The sequence below is a fragment of the Malus domestica genome, chromosome 05 (genome assembly GCF_042453785.1).
Source record: "Malus domestica chromosome 05, GDT2T_hap1".
Classification (NCBI taxonomy): Eukaryota; Viridiplantae; Streptophyta; class Magnoliopsida; order Rosales; family Rosaceae; genus Malus; species Malus domestica.
The window spans coordinates 38,418,813-38,432,387 of NC_091665.1; the positions used below are offsets into that span (position 1 = coordinate 38,418,813).

At 35.8% G+C, this 13,575-nt stretch overlaps 1 protein-coding gene and 1 pseudogene across 1 annotated transcript in view; both read right to left on the reverse strand.

Annotated features, from left to right (window-relative positions):
* LOC103450662 (uncharacterized) overlaps nucleotides 1-13,575 on the reverse strand; it is a 64,143-nt gene that overhangs the window by 40,519 nt on the left and 10,049 nt on the right. The gene's annotated exons all lie outside the window — the stretch shown is intronic.
* LOC103451191 (probable LRR receptor-like serine/threonine-protein kinase At1g56130) lies at nucleotides 927-7,890 on the reverse strand (annotated as a pseudogene).

Here is a 13,575-nt window from a genome sequence, read left to right on the forward strand (position 1 = left end):
TTAGCGCAAAACACAAATTAAAAGTACTTTGACACTTATATATATATATATATATATATATATATCCACTTTTTAAAATACAGAGTATTACACTTGTTTAAGTCCTTTCACGATCTAGCTTAACATACACGACATTGTTCTCCTTTTAACTCCAAACATGAACTTTCCCTTCCTAAAAACTTAGGCTTCAAATCATTTCAATTGTTGCCTAATTTTTTAGGGAGGAAAACTCATATTTGGATCCAAAAGTAGAAAATGTTATGGATGTTAGACCTGAATCGTGAAAAGATCGTAACTCTATAACAAATATACTTTTGATTTTGAATTTGTTTTTGTATTGCATATGGTTCAATATTATTAAGTTTCCACCCAGGTGTCCCAGCTTCGGAATTCTCCCCTTATAAGTTATTTAAAAAAAGGTAACAAATTGAAATTTGAATAAAAGTTAAGGTGACAAATAAAAAATTTGCCTTTTCTTCTCTATTCTGCAACTAGACCATCAACATCAAGGCTCAATTTATAGGATTTGGATCCTCTTTTGAGCAAAGGAGACGGAGCCTCCTAACCCAAATACACAGACCGTTAGATTTTGATCAAACGACTACAATTATTTTAACTTTTAGAAAGGCCTCCTATTTGTAACCGTTTGATCAAAATTCAACAGTCCGTGTCTTTAGGTCATGAGGATTCGTCTCCCTTACTCAGGAGAGGATCCAAATCCCAATTTATAGACCCAAAAAGGCCTTATTAAATTATTTGAATTCCCTGAACACATTCTTAAATTTTAGTGGTGGGATCTTCATCCAGTGGTGGTGGTTCATGAACATATCTATTAACCTTTTGTATGAATAAGTAGAATATACATCCATCTGCTAAGATATATTCAAATCTGGCATGCCAGTCCCCTGCCCACTACCAAAAGCCAGAGCTAAAGTATAATTATAATTAATTATTAAAATGTGTTATATAAAAGGAAAGGGTCCAAAACAAGTACAAGGGTGCACAAAGGGATAAAAGGAGCATGCAGAAATCATTTCCTAATATTTATCACCTTCCTTTTCCTCTAATGCCAGCGAGCAGTGATTGAGTGACGTTTACAGGAGAAGATGCAGGGTCAATCCAGGAAGTGTTAGCACCACTTGCATTGCTGCCTCCTGGCTGATAGTTGAGGCGAACATTACTATCCCTGGATGCAGTTGATGGGGTATCATCCTCCACCAAAAATCTACCTGTTGGCAATGTTGTTACATCTTTAAAATCATAATCTGTCAAATAGCTTGGCTTCAACATGATAGTGCCTATGTCAATGTCTCCAGAGAGCATTGCAACCACGCGTGACATAGATGGCCTTGCCATCGGTGATCCCTGCGTGCACAGGAGAGCTGCTCTTATCAATCTAGTTGCTTCAGTTTCATCAAACTCTGTCAATCTTGGATCCACCAGCCCCAGAGTTTGGTCATTTTCATGTAGAGTCCATACCTGAAAAACATTATGCCACGGTCAAAGGAAAGTATTAAGTTTTTCACAACACTTCCAAAATGAAGCTAGGGGGATGCAATTCCTACCCATTCAAGAAGATAAATCTTTTTTGGATCCAAGTTATTGTAAGAGTTTGGTCTCCCGCTAAGGATCTCCAAAACAACGACTCCAAAACCAAACACATCGGCCTTCTCTGTCAAATGTCCAAACAATGCATACTCCGGTGCCAAATAGCCTCTGCAATGCAAGATAATAAAATGGTTGCACAATGTTGCTTGAGATCATTAGAGGCATTATTAACATGTGTTCAAATTTCATGCAAGTATAAATGTGTGTGGCCATAATATATGTATCCTCTAGAAAAACAATAAAGGATGGCTAACATTGTCCCTGCAACCCGGGTGCTGATGTGGGTTTTCTCGTCATCATAAAGCTTTGCCAGTCCAAAATCTGATATTTTTTGGGAGAGTTCTGCATCGAGCAAAATATTACTCGCTTTGACATCGCGATGTACAATCCTTGGCCTTGACTCCTCATGAAGGTAAGCAAGTCCTCTTGCTGTTCCCAACAATATATTGAATCGAGTCGGCCAGTCAAGGTGCAAGTTACTTGTTCCTGAAATATTAGTGAACACATCCAATCAAAAACATTTCTTAACAATTTTAGAGTGCTTGAAACTGCAGACAATGTTGTTTCTATGCAACCTAAAAGTAGATAGGTTTGTACCAAAAAGTGCTTGATCAAGGCTCTTGTTTTCAAGATACTCATAAACCAAAATGCGTTGGCTGCCTTCAATGCAGCATCCATACAATTTCACTAGATTCCGATGTTGCACAGCAGATATGGTAGAAATTTCTGATACAAATTGACTCTTCCCTTGGTGAGATGCTACTGAAAGTTGCTTCACAGCCACTACTCTCCCATCAGAAAGTGTACCCTATAATGTACACAGAAACACAATTTAGTGACATGAAAGGAAAGAAAAAAGAAGCTTTATTTTCTTCTCTCGCTCGCTTTCCCTTTCTCGTCATTACTTCAAGTACATGATACTGATGTAATACGGATTTCACCTTGTAAACAGGGCCATATCCTCCTTCTCCTAACTTATTTGAAGGATTAAAATCTTCGGTTGCAACTCTCAACTCAGAATAACTAAAAGTATTTGGTCGAGGGCCTAATCCTAGAATATCTGCACATTCACGAAACAGTGTGACATAAGTTTTACTTTTGTAAAAGCATTCCTACTTCTGTGTGTTAATGTCAAAGCAGAGAAACCTGAATTGGATACCACTAATAATATGGTCGTTTACCTTCGTCATCCTCTTTTTCTGATTTTTTCCTCCTCATATATAGAATCGCAAATATTAATAGCAAGCTCACAACTCCAACAGGAACTGCAATACCAACTATCAACCCAGTCCTGCTCTTCTTTCCTGGGGTAGTTGGTGGAAGCCCGGAAACTGTTGGTGTAAAATCTGAGTGATAAAACAGACGAATTCTTCAGTGTCGATTAACAGTAGAAAAATATATTTAAACCATTCACAAGAAATCTCTACTAGTTAACACAAATTATACCTGAAGCAGCATGGACAGCTGCTATTAGTGAGCCGTAATCACCTTGATTGGGTATGCAACAAGTCCCTTTACCAGCCCAGAACAGATGAATTTCAAGATAATTCTCTGACACGCTAACATTGAATCTTTTCATAATTCCTAGGTTAACCCCACCTGCCTCCTTGGATATGTCAAAGTCCTGCATCCTGCAGATACCCTAGCAACCAAATGAAGAGCTAGGTCATAATTCTAGTCTCCTTTAAATCATGGAAGACTTTGGATGCAGTCCATAACTACCAATGTTTTTTGACTGAAACCTTGATAGTTTTTTGTTTTTTATTAAAGTAGCTTAAACTATCGAAAACCTGTCCAATGAGTCTTTACTTCAAATAAGATAGATTTTTTTTTTCCATAAGCAGCCATACCTGAATATAGATGTCAAATACACGCCGTCCTAGACTTTCCCAAGTTTGCTGAATGCGCCTATCAAAAACCGTCTCTGCAAAGTGCAATGTTACAGTGTAAGGTCCATTCTCAAGACCCAGGCCATAGTATCTCAGTGATCCTGGGGACAATCTTGAAGTCTGGAAAAGCTCTGGGGTCACATCTGTTCCGGTGACTTGTGCAAGGGTATTTTCCAGAAACGATCGGTTCACTCCGTCAGAAAACATACCGACATTGCTGACAGCCCATTTCTCTGTACTGGTTACATTGAATGTTGCTGGACCAAGAGCTGAGTCTTCGGCCTCATACGATATGCCATCACGTCCCTTCATTTCCGGTCCACCACAGTTGATTGAGAAGTTTGCATCTGTAAGTTTCATGTAATACCAGAATCTACCCATGATTAGCGATGAAACTTCAAATTGAAGACTCGTACTAATGTTTTTCAGTCACATATTTGTGACCAGAGAAGCAATCTATATCCATATGTATACATAACCAGAGAAGCAATGCCTTCTCCTCTAACATGACGTTGCGTTAAAACAGTAAATGTTGGGTGACATAAAAGCAGATTACATCGTGGGGCATTTCGATTGCATGGAAATTTTTTCTGGAGGCAATTCAATCCAGGAAGAGTAATGCAAACACAGAGAACAATTATTAGTTATCCAGATAGAAACATATAGTGGAAGAGTAGTGATAGTATTGCTTGTCTAAAAACCGGCAACAGAAACTTCAACTCACGTTATGTTTTTTTTGTCAAATGTGAAGTTGTTGACCACTAAGTTCCTGCATAAAATCATTAATCAATCAACATGTGAAGAAATATATCTCTGTCAAATGAAAATTCCATGTACTCTCAAAACTTAATAGGCAAGTAGCACTGTGAGAACGAATCGCAGTGATATTTTTTGTCCCAACATATTCTGGGGATTTAAACTGTAAAATGAAGGTGAAAGATAAAAGGTGATGTACAGTTGCGATATTGTGGTCACCCACTGGGGAAAGCTACCTGATAAAAAATTGTAAGACAAATCTCTGCAAATAACAAAATAGAATCATAAGACACAAAATACATGAAAGTTATAAGAACTTGTGTAAGATAAAGGATTAGAATGCTTAAAAAATGCACAAACACATACATGCACGTGCAGACGCACGTACAAAGTACTGGTTTCAGTGTCAATAGACTCAGTACATTCTATATGACTACTTTTAATACATGAGGACTTACATAGTTTGAAGTCGATTGCTCTTTTGGCTCGGAAGAGGTCCGGACAGACTATTGTTTCCAAGAAACCTGGCCATTTCGATTATAGTAGAAGGCACCCAGAAAAGAAAAAGAGATGAGCAAGAAAAAAGTCAGATGTGCACAAAATCTAGAAGGATTAGTCCAGATCTTCAATCAAAGTAGGGAATGTTAAAGATTTGATAACTTATGTAGGCAAGCAAAATATAATACTAAGGATGGGGATTACAAGGATGTAAGAGAACTCAAGGTGAACAAAGAACTTGGGAGTTGGCCTATCAAATTGTTGAAACTCAGATCCCTGCAACACCAACGATAAGTTGAGAGGAGCAATCAGAATGAAAGAAAACTAATTGGCCTCGTTGGGACTCAAGCTTATATGCGCTGGTACGTACAGTATCTGTAGACTTTGATATTCTCCAATATCAGATGGGATGGTACCAGTGATTAATGCATTTCGTAGTTTTCTGTTATTCACATCAAATTTGATAAAAAGTAGATGGAGTAAGATATCAAAAGGAAAAAGGAAAAAGTTGGATGAAAGTATATGGATTATGGATCGACAAGAATCTTCACTTACAATTCAGTCAAGTTCTTCATTTTTTTAATGAAATCAAGAGAGGAGCTCCCATCGTATATATCACTGATATGCCTACATCATTATATGCAAAATAACTGAAATCCCGTCTTCGGAGAAAGAGAAAGAATTACAATTTATGAAGCATTTGTACTTACAGAGAGTTCAATGAGGTCAGCTGAGAAAAGCTGGTTGGTATTGGGCCTTCCAAAGAGTTCCCTTGAAATCACCTACGGAAACATATAAGAAGCTTGTGAACAAATTATCCATCTCAGGTCTGCTTTCATAAACTGCATAAGATCAAAATTTTATGTGGCTTACAAAGAAGTGAGTTGTGTCCAATTCCCTATGAAATCAGGTATCTTTCCTGAGAAAAGACTGTCCGTTGCCCAACTAAAATTCAAAAAGTTGACTTATAATAAGCTCATCCAAGAAAAGCAATCTCATAGTACTAGATAAACGAACAAATCTAAAATACGATTTAAGAGCCGTTCTTACAAGATTTGCATACTGGTGAGCTTGGCAAATGTTGAAGGAATTTCACCACTGAGTCCACAGCTGTCCATGTAACTGTGAAAATCTTAAGGCAACTGATTAATACCCAATTTATACAATAAGGTGCAATTTTTGCTTATGCATAAGGAACTAACATGTAATTCAAATTTGATGATTTAACGAACCACTTACATTTGCTGGAGCTTGACTAAATTACCAAGTTCTGGAGGGAGTGTTCCGGAGAAATTATTTGATCCGATGGCCCTGCAAGTCATGTTGAACAGGCAAACAATTACTTGAAAGCAATTATTGAAGAGTGATAGAAGGTTCTGTATGTAATGTTTATGACACAAAATTTTACTGTAGGCTTTCTCATTTTTCATGGCTTACAGCATATTTAGCTCCGTAAGGTTTCCAAGCTCCTTGGGGATGGGCCCAGAGAATGAATTGTGGCCAATTGACCTGAATGGAGATATCAGTTAACTAAAGATAAGCACCATTACATTACAAGAAACTAGGACTGCATTATTCAATAAAAACATAATGGTTTTGTGTAGATTACGGGGTACATAATAGAGAAAATATATAAAGAACATAACTGTAGATTATGATATTCAAAATGAAGTATACAAATTGCGACGAGTCTCATCAGAAGTATGAGTACTTAAACAAATTTTCTCTCACTACTTACAATATAATCAATGCAGACATATTGCCAATGAATCCCGGTAGGGGACCTTTGAAATAATTCATATCAATTTTCCTACAAAAATTGAAACGAAATGTAATCATTAACCCTTAATCTTACGACATCACTATATTTTTAATTTCCAATTGATAATTTTGATGAACCAAAAACAGAGAAGGGAATTGGAAAAAATTCATACAAAACTGCGAGATATCTTAGATCCAAAAATTCTTCTGGAAACACCCCTCGTTTGTACAGAGCATGCACTCTCCTGGAAAGCAAAAAGATTGAACATTTAGAACTTTATAAAATGGAGTGGCACAGTCAAATTATTGACTAATATATATAGGTATAGCTAGCGAAAAATCAGCATTGGCATAGAAATCTTGTTCATAAAGAGAGAGTAGTTTAACATACAGTTTGGTGATGTGGCATGTAGTATCGTTGTCATAAGTACAGTCGCAAGCGATGGCTGGGTTGTTATCGGGGATCTCAAATTCGGTGCCGTTGATGGCAGATCCACTGCAGGGTTCTCCACTGGTATTCCACAGTCCCGACACTGCTTGTGTGTCCCATTGTTCAAATATTGAGTTCAACGCCCTCACTGCACACTCAGTTAATTCAGTCCTTGTGTGTATTAGATTATATCACACCATAATTTGACTTGTGTTACCACTTACCAGACTATCTCGAATCAAATGAGAGATCAAATTGATTATTACAAAGGAAAATGTGGCAAAGTGTGTGTGTAGGGGGGGAGAGAGAGAGAGAGAGAGAGAGAGAGAGAGAGAGAACCTTCAGATGGATCAGTGGTAGCATTTTTAGCAAAGGACAGCTGAAACCAGAAGCGGCTGAGGAAGCAGAGTAATAGTATCCTCATCATCAACTTCATCTTCATATTGTAAATGTGCAGAACTTGCTCTCCTCGACGGCGTGAAACTAAACGGCCAACCCTTATATTCCGACTGGCTGAATCTTGCATGTAAAAAGAAGACCATAAGGCCTCGTTTGGCAGCTCAGACTGTACTGACTATTTCAGTCGGATAGGATAAATAATCATCGGATAGTACTGAATAATTAGTCGGGCATTTGGTGCTTTCCCGGATAAATCTGTACATCGAATAATATATCGGATTACAATAAATTTCTAAAAAAAAAAAATCACCGAATAACTAATGTTAAAATGGAAAAAAGGACCAAAGAAAAAAATCCTCATTGCACCGACAAAATTAAAAAACAAAACATAAAAAAGGAAGGAAAGAAACCCAGGTTTCTCTCATAGTTGTGTTATCCTTTCTTCATCATCATCCCCGCACATCAAATCTCACTCTCTCTGCCGAACCCATTTCCTTATTTCTTAATCTCCCAAGACCCAAATGGATTCTCCGCACCAAAATCAATTTGTAAGAAATAGACAAATCAGCCAATTTCATAAGAGAGGGAATAGAGAGCAAACAGAGAAAGGGAGCGGAAAAAAGGACGAAGAAGAATGAAGGATAACATATGAATTTGAGAGGAAGAAGAAGAACAAGAACAACATATGGAGTTCGTTCTGGATAGAGGAGAGAACGGAGAAGGCACAAATTTATTTGAGAGTGAAGAGACAACGCGATTAAATTTTCCTGGGCTTTTGAGTTTTGAACCTGTTAAATTATCCTTAGCTTTTGGAGTGTATTATTTAGCAGGTGTGAGCCGGACTAAAAAGTGGGCCCGGGATATATAATCGGCCGGCTAATTAATTCAAAACTGCACCAAACACCTGTCTCGCACTATTAATCCTATCCGGAGTCTAATACGGTGTCCCAAACGAGGCCTAAGATTTTAGTCATATATTGACAACGTGTGCGTATATACTTAAATTTTGTCCAAGTTGTAGATCAATGGCGGCCAACACCTTTTTAAATTTCCCACTTGGAGTTGGCTAAGGCTTTGATCGTATTAGTTGAATTGTATATTGTCGTATTAGACATTGAGCTGCTTTAGTGTGGAAATATTTATGTACAATTCTAGATTGTTAATACTTTTCTGGTTGAAAATATCAAGGGATTTATGTACAATTCTAGATTGTTAATACTTTTCTGGTGGAAAATATCAAAGGATTGACTTACGGATCAACATTCTGACTCGGTCCACTACTAATTATGGAGAGGGATTTTTATCCATAGCGAAAGAACAAAGGATTAATTCCCTGTTAGTTGGTGATTTTGATATGACATCTAACGAGGATGTCATCATGACAATATCTTAAACTAATCACATTATTATGTATAACAAAATTGAATTGTAACTTTGGTCTAAAATGGGCGACTCTAAGCAAACAAGGATTCCTGCTTTGGAAGGATGGGAAAAGAACGTTCATTATAAGCAAAAAGACTGTTTTCACGACTCGAACCTGTAACATTTCGGTCACAAAGAAGCAAATTTTGCATTGCACCAAAGCTCGCCCTGAATTGTAGCTTTAGTCAATAATCTAAAATTTTATTATAGCTATACATGTATTCGACAAAATATGAAACACTGGTTATTGACGCTAATTCTATGAGAATTTTTATTAAAAGGAGCATACATGCAATTCTCTAATTTACTCTTCTTAAAGGTATTCCTCGGAATTTTGGCCAAAATTCTTAGCGCGATAGACTAATGCTTAACATATGTCAAACTTAAATACTATCTCTAATAGATCTTTAATTTGCATACTAAAACTACAATCAAGTCATAATTCACAAATTAGTCTAGTACATTAATTTCCTCCTTTTCAATGTTAGGTAAAAAAAAATACTGTTCATATCAAAGACTCATACTCATCCTCGCAATCGTATCAATAAGTTCATCTCTCTTAGCATAAAATAAAATTGACAGGTTTTATCAACCAGTTATACGCATTGGTTGGGAAAGGCAAGGGAGACACATATACTGCCTAAGTGGAATCCGGATCCTCACAGAGATCTATAAATCGTGTTTGTTTAGCGTACTTCATGTGGTCAAAAATTATTTTTAATTTTTTATTTAAAATGAAATACATACAGCATTTGACGAAATTTAATCATATAACGTACGATAAACAGATATAATTCACATATCTTCAAGAACCTCACGAGAATCCAAAGAATCATGTTAGGCCTAAGTGGCCTTTGGTGTATGACACGTAGGTTGCACATGCAACGCGATCAACTTGCGGATCAACTTGCGGTCAGAGTTGACGAGTCTTCCAAAATGTTCAATAAGTTTTTTTTGGTAAAAAAAAAAAGTTCAATAAGTTTATTCATGGATAAGACATTATATAAGGGATTAATCTCAATTTATTATTATAAAGTTTTATGATTTTTAATATTTGTTATATTAAATTTTTTTTATCCTAAAATCATACCTACTAATTTCATACTTCCGTTAAACTGATTGTTAAGTCATGTCAACAATATGTTACGCATCATTAAAGTCCACGTGAATGTTAAAAAAAATTAAAAACTAAAAAATTAAAAAACTAAGAAAAAAAAAAATTGAGCGATGATGCAGCCTGCTGGTATCTTTCTTTCTCTTCTCTCCCTCAAATCTCATATACCCAGCAACCCTTGCCCTCGCGACCTCGTAACCGTCGCCCTTCGTCTCGCTGCCACTAGCAATGGGTGGGCGGAGATCGATTCGGCCACCAACGGAGGAATTGAAAGGGAAAATAAAGCGTGACCGATGATAAGCCTATCGATCCGATTTGCTCCGAAGAATTAGAATTCTTTGTCCATGGAGTTTGCCCATTTTACTTTTTCCAAATCCAATTTCCATCGTGCGTTTTCCTTTGCCCTTCAAAAAAATTGCAGAAATTTGGGAACGAAGGTGAAGGCAGAGAAATCCCGCTCATCTCTTCACTCCAAGGCCAAATCCCACTCATTAGATTTTCATCTCTTCTACCTTAATCCAAGCCGCGGTGGAGCTGGGCAAAGCCGAAGGCATGCCAGACTCACCAGTCCAGATCCCAACCATTTATTTTCTGCCTGAACCACCCAGCCAACCCCGAACCACCAGGACCCGCACATGTTGCTGCTCGACCCGTCGCAAGCTCGCGCCTGCCTGACCACCCGCCAGAACCACAAAAGTTGCACCTCCGTCGCACCCAGATCGGCAGAAGAACTAATTGCAGAAGAGTGAAAAAGGGACGGGGGAGAGGAAGCAACTATCCCCACCTTTTTCTATTTTTTTTTTTTTTAATGTTTCTTAAATTTATTAATTTTTTAAGTTTTTTAAATGGGAAAATTAGAATCCCCTACAACTTTTTTATATCTTTTAGACTAAACATTTGTGCCTTTTCAAAATTTGATTAAAGTGCTTTGACCAATAGACACCTCACAATTTTCTGTTAAATTAAATTACATATCATTATTGTATTTTCTTAAAATAAAATGTTAATTATTAATTTCTAAATTTATCCTCTTATGTTTTTATGCGTTTTTCCCCTTATTTAGTGGAGTATTAGTTATTAACTCTATTATCCCTTTTTCCAATTATAATTTTTTGATCAAAATAATTTTTTTGTTCTACAAACATTAATATTATCTATTTTTGTCAAATGGTTGGCGATCCAACAAAGCACTGTGTAATTTTTCCCCTTTTTTTTGTCAAACTATTTTTCTTTGTTTTTTATTTTTATTTTTTTTATTTTTACTTATAGTTGTTGACAAACTATTATTAGGTACAACATATTATGTGTATACTGCCGTTAGGTACGTTTTAATTTGTAAAAAACATTGATTGGTACGTTTATTTGCAGTTTTGGTACGTTTGATTTGGTACATATTGTTGATATTGGTACATTACTTTTGATTTTGGTACGTTTGATTTCATACACTTTATTTATTGGTACGTTTATATTGTTGTTAGTCCTATTTTCTCTTAATGTATTGATATAAAAAATTATATTGGTACATTTGATTTCGTGAGATTTAAAAATATTTTCAACCCTTTTGGGAATAAAATATTAAATCGTAGAAATCATTGCTAAATTGTAGGAAGTATTGTGAAAATAAATTGTATTTAACTAGGGTTTTTTTGTTTACAATTATCTCCAAAGGGGGAGAAGGTAATCAAAATGCTTGATTATAGGAAGTTTGGTTCAATACGCTGTGCACTTTTTTGGCGTGAGATTAAGAAATATGGAGTAGTGGCAGGTCATGTAATTTTGGTATAAAAAATGATTAATTCTAATATATGTGGCAACAAAATGATGAGAACAAGAGTTTAATCAAATCTCTAAAAGGCATAGATGTTTAGTATATAAAATTCAAAAATAAGGCACCTATATCAAAACATCTCTTTTTAAATTTTAATTTTTTTGTAATTTTCACGTAGATCTTTAATGACACTTCGATCATTGTTCACATGAGCATAACGTTATCAGTTAACAGATGACATAAACAACTTCACGAATGTATAAGATTATCTGAAAATTAAGACTTGATGTATGACTCTGAAATAAAAAAATATTTATATATCAAATATTGAAAATTACGAAATTTTAAGTTAATAAACTGAGATGAATCTTTATATAAAATATGCAAATAATTATTAGATATTGGCAAACCACAGCAATTTTTTTTTTTTTTTAAGCAAGCAAATGGACTGGGAAATATACTGCTTTCGAATGCATCTGTTGATCACAGTTAAGGATGAACTTTAACATTTCAAAAGAGAGAGCCAGCTAGCTAGCAGTTGATCTCCTGTATTTTATAGGTGTATATCATATGGAGAGAGAGAGAGAGAGAGAGAGCCGACCTGCTGTTGAAGCAGAAGGGAGGAGCTGAAGCAGAAGCAATCAAAAAACTGGAAGGAAGAGATCAGAGAATCAGAGATGGCGGCTGCTTCGCCCACTAGTTCTGAAATTCATCCCGTCTCTCTCCTCTCTCTTTTTCCTACTAAGAGCCAATGAGAATGAAGAGGATAATTCCCACCGTGGCACCGTGGGAGTAGTGTACATACATATGGACCTGGATTGTTTGCCTTTCTATCATTTTCTATTTTTGTGATCACGGTTAAGCCACGTTAACATTTTATATTAATTTTTTTATAGAAATAATAAACCACGTTAATATTTTATATTAATTTTTTTTTATAGAAATAATAAGACAAAAAACAATGAAAATATAAAATGCTAACATGGCTTAACAGTGATCACAAAAATATGAGAGAATAAGAATAGTATGGAATGAGGAGGGCAAACAATCCAGGTCCCATATATATATATATATATATATATATATATAATGGTATAATCAAAGTTCTAAAAAACGTTAGACGCTAGTCAGGTTGTGGGATGGCGCCTAGCGCCTAAGCGGCTAGGCAAGCGCCTAGACGGTCTAGGCGGATTTAGGTAAATTTCTTATATTTTATATAAATTAATTAAACTTACTATATCAGGTGTAAATAATTATTGAATAATATATTATTTCTTATAGAAGAACATACATATGTGAATGTTTTATGTACATATATAATATGCTTGCCTAGGGAAAAAAATACAAAATAATATCTAAATTAACATTTATATACATATAATATAGATATACACCCCAAACTTTTAAAATATAAAAACCCACACAAGTGGGTGGTTTTCATGATAAAACCATCTGACCCTTTATAATATATAACTTTTAAAAATATCAAAAGCTCACGCAAGTGGGGTGGTTTTCATGATTACAACTTGACTTGTAAACGGATCGGGTTTATTGAGTTTGGATCGGATTTAACCCGACTCATTAAGCTAACGGGTCATCCGAACTCAATCCGTTAAACTTAACAAGTCACCCGAATCCAACTCGTTAAGCTAACGGATCATCTGTTTCAACCCGTTTCACCCGTTAACCACCATTGAATTGAAAACCAGAGATGTCTTTTCTGGAAGTGGAGACCGCAAAGCGATGAATCCAAGACGATGTGATTGTCCTGCACATGCCACCATTGAATTTGAATCCTCTCTTCCTCCTTCTCCATGCCTGCAAAAATAAATTCAGAAATTAAATATAAAAAATAAAAGCAAAAACCTGCATCTTCCCAAATGAAACCCGAAGTGAAAAATCGAAATTTTAACAGTTGAAGGAAGCTTAC